The following is a 10,990-nucleotide window of genomic DNA, read 5'->3' on the forward strand; positions in this document are numbered from 1 at the left end:
CAGCAATGTGAACCTGCCTCCAACAGTATATATATAGTTGGCACCAGGAAGTGGTGTCATTGCTGCTAGAAACCTGACTATGGTTTTTGTGTTTTGCAGACGCTTTGTAGGAGGAATGTGGAGGAATCTGAAACCTTGTTCTAAGAGATTACAAGTACAGCTTGATGAATTCTGGTCAGAGCTGAAAGACCTGAATGCAGTAAGAAAAATGGATTCTGAGGTTTGGCTTATGAGGGTGAGAAAAGGCTTTGCCTGGATGGGCTAGAAGCAGTTTTTGTGAAAGGCTTGCTGTTAATGACCATGTTTTGAGTACCTGTGCAGGGTTGCATTGCATAGAAATGGACTGGTGTAAGTAGAGAGATACGGCACAGGAAAAAAATTGGGGTTGGAGAGATGGTTTAGCAGTTAAGGTGTTTGCTTGCAAAGCTAAAAGACCATGGTTCGATTCTCCAGGACCCACATAAGCCAGGTGGAGTTTGTTTGCAGTGGCTGGATGCCCTGGCGCGCCCATCCCCCCCCTTAAATAAAATATGTTTTTTAGGGGCTGGAGAGATGATGGCTTAATGGTTAAGGCGTTTGTCTGCAAAGCCAAAGGATTCCAGTTTGATTCTCCAGGACCTATGTTAGCCAGATACACAAGGGGGCGCATGCATCTGGTGTTTTTTGCAGTGCCCTGGCATGCCCATTTTTTTCTCTCTGCCTTTCTCTGTCTCAAATAAATAAAATATATTTTTAAAAAATATACATATTTTAAAAATAATTGGCACCAAAACTGCTGCCCATTCAGCTGCAACTGTATGAGTTGATCTGCATTGGGACAACAGAAAAAATACAGTCTTTTGAAAGGGGTCCTGAATGCTGATGGGTATCCTGTTCTATCCAGTCTGCTTTATTCCCCCCCAAATTAACAAATTAGCACCCCACCTGGTATTGTGGAGTATAAGAAATGCAGGCAAGAGAGGGTCATTGAATTTGCAGCACCGTGTTGTGTTTTGGAAATGGCCATGGAGTGTGAAGCAATATTGCTTGCATGGAGACCTGATGGAGTCGTGAGGATAGACCGTGGGTTGCAGTGGAGACCCAGTAGACATGATGTGGCAAGACGGCTGCTAAGGAGAGCTGCTGGGCCCGGATGAAGTTTGCCAGGACTGAGTAGTCTAGCTGGAGAGGCAGAATTGGACTCCAGAGAATTGTTGGTTAGAATGGACATGGAAACACTGGCTAGAGTTGGACTTGGAGCTAGTTTGATGTTTGCCTGTTTAAATTTTGTATTGATTGAGGTATTTCTTTGTTATGTCTGATGCCATCTTTTGCAGTATGAATGCATATTCTGGGCTATTAAGAGATTTTTAAATTTTATTTTTTCTTAATTTTTAAAAACATTTTCCATGATTATAAAAAATATCCCATGGTAGTACCCTCCCTCCCCTTAAGAGATTTTTTTTGGTATTATGGCTCAGCTGAAAGACCTCGGACTAGGAGGATATTTGAACATATTGGGACTGTTAAACACTATGGGTACTTTTTAAATTGACAATTTCAATAAGCAATATCCCATGGTAATTCATTTCCTCCCCACACTTTCCCCTTTGAAACTCCACTCTCCATCATATCCACCCCCCTCAATCAATCTCTCTCTGATTTTAATGTCATAATCTTTTTCTTCCCATTACTATGGTCTTGTGTAGGTAGTAGTGTCAGGCAATGTGAGGTCATGGATCTCCAGGCCATTTGGTGTCTGGAGGAGCACGTTGTAAGGAGTCTACCCTTCCTTTGACTCTTGCATTCTTTCCACCACCTCTTCTGTAATGGACCCTGAGCCAACTATGGGGACTTTTAAAGATGGACTGGGTGGCCAGGTGTGGTGCACGCCTTTAATCCCAGCACTCGGGAGGCAGAGGTAGGAGGATTGCTGTGAATTCGAGGCCACCCTAAGACTCCATAGTGAATTCCAGGTCAGCCTGTGCTACAGTGAGACCCTACCTCGAAAAATCAAAAAAAAAAGATGGACTGGATGCGTTTTATTTTACGTCATACATATCAGTTTATGGGGGCCGGGTGTCAGGAGCAGAATGTGGTAGTTTTCAGGATTCCCCCATAAAGTTAGATGTTCTGAATGCTAGGTCCCCAGCTGATTGCAACTTGGAATTAAAGCCACCTCGGGACTGGGGGCAGTCTTATGTGTGTTATAGCCAGCTTCCTCTTGCCAGTGTGTGGCACACACTGTTGCTGTTGACCATCTGAGGTTGGCCAGGAGGTGATGTCCAACCTCTGCTCATGCTGTCATTTCCCCTACCATCATGGGGCTTCCCCTCAAGTCTATAAGCCAAAATAAACATTCTGTTTCCCACAGGCTGCTCTTGGTTGAGTGTTTTCTGCCAGCAATGTGAACGTACCTGCAACAATCACTAAACCATCTCATCATACATTTTTTTGTTGTTTTTCGACTTAGGGTCTCACTCTAGCCCAGGCTGACCTGGAATTCACTATGTAGTCTCAGGGTGGCCCCAAACTCACAGTGATGATCCTCCTACCTCTGCCTCCCGAGTGCTGGGGTTAAAGGCATGTGCCACTACACCCAGCTGCAAATACTTTTTTTTTTTTTTTTAATTTATTTGGGAGCAACAGACACAGAGAAAGACAGACAGAGGGAGAGAGAGAGAATGGGCGCGCCAGGGCTTCCAGCCTCTGCAAAGGAACTTCAGACGCGTGCGCCCCCTTGTGCATCTGGCTAACGTGGGACCTGGGGAACTGAGCCTCGAACCGGGGTCCTTAGGCTTCACAGGCAAGCGCTTAACCGCTAAGCCATCTCTCCAGCCCAGTTTTAGCTTTTTAAAAAGATGTATTTGGGGCTGGAGAGATGGCTTAGCGGTTAAGCGCTTGCCTGTGAAGCCTAAGAAGACTGGTTCAAGGCTCGATTCCCCAGGACTGACATTAGCCAGATGCACAAGGGGGCGCACGCATCTGGAGTTCATTTGCAGAGGCTGGAAGCCCTGGGGCGCCCACTCTCCCCTCTCTCTCTCTCTCTCTCTCTCTCTCTCTCTCTCTCTGCCTCTCTCTCTCTGTCTGTCACTCTCAAATAAATAAAACAAATAAAACAACAACAAAACAAAACAAAAAGCTAAAATTTAGCCTGGCATGGTGACGGGAAAAAAAAAAAGCTAAAACTTTAGATTCTCGGGAAGTCACTGGAGGATTTCCTCCAGCACTTAAAAGGAGTAAAATAAGGGCTGGAGAGATGGCTTAGCGGTGAAGCGCTTGCCAGTGAAGCCTAAGGACCCCGGTTCGAGGCTCGGTTCCCCAGGTCCCACATTAGCCAGATGCACAAGGGGATGCACGCATCTGGAGTTCGTTTGCAGAGGCTGGAAGCCCTGGCGCACCCATTCTCTCTCTCCCTCTATCTGTCTTTCTCTCTGTGTCTGTCGCTCTCAAATAAATAAATTTTAAAAAAAGGAGTAAAATAAAATGGGATCCAATACATTACATTCAGGCTATTATTAAGAAACCCTAAGAAGAGAAATAAAACCAGACATGGTGGTATGTGCCTTTAATCCCAGAACTCAAGAGGCAGAGGTAGGAGGATCACTGAGTTCGAGGCCACCCTGAGAGTACATCGTGAATTCCAGGTCAGCCTGGGCTAGACTTGAACAACAAACAAAAAAGGGGGCTGGGCTAGAGAGATGGCTTAGTGGTTAAGGCACTTGCCTGCAAAAGTAAAGGACCCAGGTTCTATTCCCCAGGACGCATGCAAGCTAGGTGCACAAGGTTCCGCATGTATCTGGAACAGCTGGGGGGCCTGGCACACCTATTCTGTGTCCCCCACATAAATATTTTAAAAAGGAGAGGAGAGAAATGATGGGATGGCCTAGGGTGAGTGTGCAGGGCAGCCCATGGTCTATAGTGGACACATCCGAGGCCCACCCGGGAGATAAGATAAAGGTGTGGCAACAAATAGTGCCTAAGTAGAAGTGACGTCAGTCTGCTCTCATATAACCCGCAGTGCAAGCTGGGAACACACAAGCTTCCTCACTCACCTGATGCTGCTGCTAACTTTTGAGGTGGCTTCTCTGAAATCATTGTGACTGTAAAAAAATGTCAGTTGTAGCTGCAAATTTCATGTCCTCAATCAGGTAAAAAAACAAGGAAAACAATTTCTAATTTTTTTAAGATTTTATTTTTATTTATTTGAGACAGAGAGAGAGAGAATGGGCATGCCAGGGCCTCTAGCCACTGCAAAAGAACTCCAAATGCATGCCCCACCATGTGCATCTGGTTTACATGGGACTTGCAGAATTGGGGTCCTTAGGCTTTGTAGGTGTGTGCCTTAACTGCTAAGTCATCTCTCCAGCCCTCTAAGTTTCTTATTTCCCAGTTCCATGCCATCAATATTCTGGTCATTTACTGATGTGTACCCTCTGGTGTGGGTTTCTTCTCCCTCCCTCTATGGGAAGTCATAGATACCAAATTGTAGGTCTGCCAGTCACAGTTTCATTATTAGACTAAAAAAAAAAAAAAAAAAAAAAAACAGGGCTGGAGAGATGGCTTAGTGGTTAAGCCCTTGCCTGCGAAGCCGAAGGACCTAGGTTCTAGGCTCAATTCTCCAGAACCCACGTTAGTAAGATGCACAAGGGGGCACATGTGTCTGGAGTTCGTTTGCAGTGGCTGGAAGCCGTGGCGCGCCCATTCTCTCTCTGTCCGTCTGTCTGTCTCTCTCTCTCTGCTTCTTTCTCTGTCACTCTCAAATAAATAAATAAAAATGAACAAAAAATTAAAAAAAAAAAACCATGCCCTCTGTCTTAACTTTATGTGGGACAAGTTATTTAAGCTCTGATCTTTCTGCATACTGTCTGTAAAGTGTATGTGATAGGTGAATTTCCTTCAAAGGGTTGTTGAATGTTTGTAGCGAGGTGTAGAGACGCGTCCTTGTGGGGCTGTGTGGGCAGGAGCATCAGGTTGGAAGATAGTCTGGCTCGTGAGACCTTGTCTCCCTCACAATGAAAAAAGTTCCAGTCAAGATGATGGTGTAGGAACCATGTCAAAGAAGCCTAAGGGAGAAAAAGGTCCCTCCCTTTCAAAAAAGACCCCAGCAAAATACACACTTCTACTAAAAAGTGAGGTGAAAAAAGACCCCAGCAAAATACACGCTTCTACTAAAAAGTGAGGTGTATAAGAAACGATCAACTGGGGCAGAGCAGTAGGAGAGATCCAGAGTGTCTAGAGCCCACATAGGAGGCAGCAGCTCCAGCAGTGGCAGCGCTGGCTCCACGTGGCCACTGCTGTAAGACGCAGCCTGAGCCCCACGAAGAACCAGGTGAGAAGATTCTCTACTCACACCAGCCTCCTCACAAACTCAAGAAACATGAAGAAAGGACAGCACAGAACAACGGAGAAGTGGCTCCCAAAGAAAAGGTTCTCGAGGATCAGCGTGAACATCAGCCACCACCCACAGCCTCCCTTCCCCCGCTGCCAGCACAAGCGCCAGCAAACACCAGTGACCTGGGTGGGGAAGGGAGCTCACCTACACAGCAGCCAGCACAGGCCATCAGAGCAGCGACCCAGCCTGAGCACAGTAAAGAGAGTCCCAAGCAGGAGCACAGCACAATGGAGACCAAAATCATCCCAAAAGGTAACTGAGATTACACCAGGTCAGTACCTGCCAAGCAAGCCTGGTATATAGGCTTGCATTGGAAGTTCTAATTGCACCTTCCATGTTAGGAGAAATTATGTATGTGTTAAATATGATGGATGGTTGGGTTTACCATTTTCAAATAAGCTATATCTTGGGCTTGTCATTTGTTGCTTCCTGATTTATAGTGCCTTTGTTTCCTCTTCTGTCGCTTGTTGGGGGAAAGATCTCACTTGGTCACAAACTGACTTGGAACCCTCAACAGACCAGGAATCTCAGCCTCCTAGTTCACAGGATTAAGGGTGTGCAACACACATCCCTAGGGATTGTGACTTTGTTATAATACCTACTCTTTCATAAATACTTTATGCTGTTTTTCATTGAAGGTATACATTGTTTAAATTTTAGAATCTGCCTATATTTTGTTCCATTCAGCATACTTAAGGGGTCACTTTTGTGGTTACTCTGAGAGTCTTAAAAGCCATACCTAACACCTTAAGCTCCTACCCTGAAGATATATAACATCAGATTGATTGATTGATGCATCTAATAATACTGCAGACGACTAGAAAATCCAAGCATTAAATTAATCCAAGATGCAAAAATATGTACATTATAACACAAGAAACACAAAAATCAAGACAATATAAATCCACCAAAAAGTATTAATGTATCAAAAATGACCTCCAGGAAGACTGATTTAGAGGAAATGCCTGATAAAGATTTCAAAAGAATGATTATAGCTGTGTTCAAAGAAATCAAAGAGGAGGGGCTGGAGAGATGGCTTAGTGGCTAAGCACTTGCCTATGAAGCCTAAGGACCCCAGTTTGAGGCTGGATTCCCTAGGACCCACGTAAGCCAGATGCACAAGGGGGCGTCTGTAGTTCCTTTGTAGTGGCTGGAGGCCTTGGTGCACCTATTCTCTCTGCCTCTTTCTCTGTCACTCTCAAATAAATAAATAAAAATTAAAAAATTTTTAAAAAATCAAAGAGGAAATCAAAGTAATGAAAGAAGACAAAGGAAACCAATTTAATGAAATAAGGAGGTCAATAGATGACATAAATAAGGAAACAGAAATAATAAAGAAAAACCGGGGGGAGGGGGAAGGGAGGGAATTACCATATAATATTTTTTTATAATCATGGAAAATGCTAATAAAAATTTTAAAAAAACCAGTCAGAAATATTAGCAGTGAAGAAAGAACACAGCCAATGAAATAAACTGTAGAAAATCTCATCAGGGCAGTGACCTTGGAATGACTCACAAAGTATCATAGTCCTGGAAAGAAGTGTCTGGAGTACCAAGTAACATCTCGATCACACCTTCCAAGGCTCAGGGTCTAATGCGGAAGAGGTGATGGAAAGAATGTAAGAGCCAAAGGAAGGGTAGGACTCCTTACAATGTGCTCTTCCAGACTCAAAATGGCCTGGTTATCATGATCTCATAGTGCCTGACACTACCTACACAAGACCATCATAAGAGGAGGAAAAGATCATGACATCAAAATAAAAGAGAGACTCATTGAGATGGGGAGGGGATATGATGGAGAATGGAATCTCAAAGGGGATAATGTGGAGAAGGAGGGTATTACCATGGGACATTTTTTATAATCATGGAAAATGTTAATAAAAATTGAGAAAAATAAAAATAAAAAACTTAAAAAAAGAGAAAATCTCATCAGTAGAATGGATGAAGGAGAGGGCAGAATATCTAAACTAGAAGACCAGGTGGCAGATCTAATGCAGTCCAACAAAGAAAAAGACAAACTAAAAGGAATGTGTGAATGGAAATTTCAAGATATTCGAGACACTATGAAAAGATCAAACATAAGAATTCAGGGCATAGTAGAAGGAGAAGAATTTCACTCCAAAGGCATAATAGGCATCCTCAACAAAATCACAGAAGAAAACTTCCCCCAAATTGGGAAAGAGGTGCCAATGCAGATACAGGTAACCTTTAGAACACCAAACAGACATAAGCTGGAAAGTACCTCTCCTCAGCATATTATAATCAAACTACCAAACATACAAACCAAAAAAAATATATTGAAAGCAGTTAGAAAAATCAAGTTACATACAAAGGCAGCCCATCAGGATCACAGCAGATTACTCATCACAAACTTTAAAAACCAGAGGGCTTGGAATGATGTAATTCAAAAGATAGCAACTGTCAACCAAGGTTGCTTTATCCTACAAAGCTATCCATTCAAATGGACACAACAAAGGCAGGCTAAAGGAATATTTGAAGACAAAAGTAGCTCTACAGAGAATACTTGGAAGGATCTTCCATGCTAAAGAGAAAGAAAAGCACACATATAAGGAACCCAGAAAAAACAAACCATACTCAAAAATTAGTTAATACAAGAGAGCGAAGGTAAAACTGGAAGAACTACAAAATAAGAAAAATGGCATAAATAAACATGCATCTTTCAATAATAACTCTTTAATTGTCAATAGCCTCTATGCACCAACCAAAAGACAGGCTGGCAGACTGGGTTAAAAAGTAGGATCCAGCCAGGCATGGTGACACATGCGTTTAATCCCAGCACTTGGGAGGCAGAGGGGGAGGATTGTCTTGAGTTTGAGGCCACCATGAGACTACATAGTGAATTCCAGGTCAGCCTAGGCTAGAGTGAGACCCTACCTTGAAAAACCAAAAGAAAAGCAGGATCCTTCTTAGTAAGATGGTATTGTATATATATAAGTAGAACAACAGATTAATGGGGGTGAAAAATCCTAAGTAAGATCAGGAGAAGAGATGGAGGGAGAGCCAATCAAAATCTTAAGAGGAAGCCGACGTGGTGGCACATGCCTTTAATCCCAGCATTCGGGAGGCAGAGGTAGGAGGATCGCCATGAGTTCAAGGCCACCCTGAGACTACAGAGTTAATTCCGGGTCAGCCTGGACAGAGTGAGACTCGACCTCAAAAAACAAACAAACAAAAAAGTCTAAGAGGATATAGATAACTCATATGGAAACCTACTTTTTGGGAAAATGGAACACACAGGAGCCATAGATTGTTACCAGAAAATTTTTAGTGCCAGGGATGGGATACCTTCCAGTGAGTTGTTGGCCAGGGAGGTCCCTGATGCCCCCAGACATTACAAGCCATTGCTGAGGCCCTTGGTATCCCACCAGGAATAGATGGTAAGACCAAATTGTTGAAGACTCCACATACCTAGGCTGCAACATCACTGAGAAATCTGCTGGAGCTGAGCTGAAAACCTTCTCCATGTAGACCAGCTGAGAGAAAGCTGGAAAGAGCCACGCTGCATGCAGTTCAATGGGAAGAGAGAGAAATCACCAGTGAAGATACTCAATAGTGGACTATGCAAGCCTTATATTTGGCCAGCTGGACCAAATGAGCCAACAGGTGCAATGGCACTTTAGTTGTAGGGGAAACCAACTGCCCTCCAATTGGACTGGAGGCCTGCTCCATGGGAGAGAATATATCCCCAATACTAAAACCTACAACAGAGACAGTCATGAACCCTAGGGGTCTAAGGTCTGCTGCTGTCTGGCTAAATGCACCACACTTCCCAGTAACCACTTTTCTTAATATTCATACCCATATATTAATGCTACTCTCACTTGTTAGAGAACCTTCTCTTTTCAAAATGCAGTGATTTTGGGATGACTGAGAAGGCACCATGGTGCTGAGAAGTGACAGAGAAGTGCTCAGCACTGAAATGTCCCTATCACACCTTCCAAGCTCAGAGTCCATTGTGGAAGAGGTGGTGGAAAAATGTAAGAGCCAATGGAGCTAAATAGAGTTCTCAAAGGAAGAAATACGAATGGCATATAAGCATCTAAAAAAATGTTCCACATCACTAGTCATCAGAGAAATGCAGATTAAAACTACATTGAGATTCCATCTCACTCCTGTCAGTCTGGCTACCATCATGAAAACAAATGATCATAAATGTTGGCGGGATGTGGAAAAAGAGGAACCCTTCTACACTGTTGGTGGGAATGCAATCTGGTCCAGCCATTGTGGAAATCAGTGTGGAGGTTCCTAAAACAGCTAAAGATTGATCTACCATATGACCCAGCTATAGCACTCCTAGGCATATATCCTAAGGACTTATTTCAAGGATTAGAAGTACGTGCTCAACTGTGTTTATTGCTGTTCAATTTATAATAGCTGGGAAATGGAACCAGCCTAGATGTCCCTCAACTGATGAGTGGATAATGAAGATATGGCACATTTATACAATGGAGTTCTACTCAGCGGTAAAGAAAAATGAAGATAGGGCTGCAGAGATGGCTTAGCGGTTAAGTGCTTGCCTGTGAAGCCTAAGGATGCTGGTTCAAGGCTCGATTCCCCAGGACCCACATTAGCCAGATGCATAAGGGGCCGCACGCGTCTGGAGTTCGTTTGCAGTGGCTAGAAGCCCTGGCGCGCTCACTCTCTCTCTCTGTGCCTCTTTCTCTCTCTGTCGCTCTCAAATAAACAAAAAAAATTAAAAAAAGAAAAAGAAAACTGAAGATATGAAATTTGCAGAAAAATGGATGAATCTGTAAAGGATTATACTAAGTGAGGTAACCCAGGCCCAGAAAGCCAAGCATCACATGTTCTCCCTCATGTGGATACTAGCTACAGATGATTGGGCTTCTGCGTGAGAAGGAAAAAACTCAGTATAGAGGCCAGTAAGTTAAAAAGGAGTTATAAAGGGAAGAGAAAGTAAGGGAGGTGGGTACTTAATAGGTTGGTATTGTATATATGTAAGTAGGATGATTGAAATGGGGAGGGGATATGATGGAGAATGGAATTTCAAAGGGGAAAGGAGGGGAGGGAAGGTATTCCCATGGGATATTTTTTATAATCATGGAATATGTTAATAAAAATTGAGAAAAAAATAAAAACAAAACAAAACAGCAAAAAAAGAATGTAAGCGCCAGAGGAAGGGTAGGACTCCTTACAGCATGCTCCTCCAGACACAAAATGGCCTGGATATCCATGACCTCACAGTGCCTGACACTACCTACACCAGATCATCTTAAGAGGAGGTAAAAGATCATGACATCAAAATAAAAGAGACTGATTGGGAGGGGGAGGGGATATGATGGAGAGTGGAGTTTCAAAAGGGAAAGTTGGGGGAGGGAGGGAATTATCATGGGATATTGTTTATAACCATGAATGTCGTCAATAATATATAAATAAATAAGGAAAGGAAGGAAGGAAGAAAAAAAAGACAGACAAAAATGCCAAAGCCACAAACTAGATATGGTGGCATATACCTGTATTCTTAGCATTTGGAAGGTAGAAGGTTAAAGGTCAGAATTCATGGCTACATAATGAGTTCTGAGGCCAGCCTATATTGCATGACACTTTCCCTCAAATACCAAAATAACAAACCCATAC

This window comes from Jaculus jaculus, chromosome 4 (genome assembly GCF_020740685.1).
Source record: "Jaculus jaculus isolate mJacJac1 chromosome 4, mJacJac1.mat.Y.cur, whole genome shotgun sequence".
In the NCBI taxonomy this organism is placed as follows: domain Eukaryota; kingdom Metazoa; phylum Chordata; class Mammalia; order Rodentia; family Dipodidae; genus Jaculus; species Jaculus jaculus.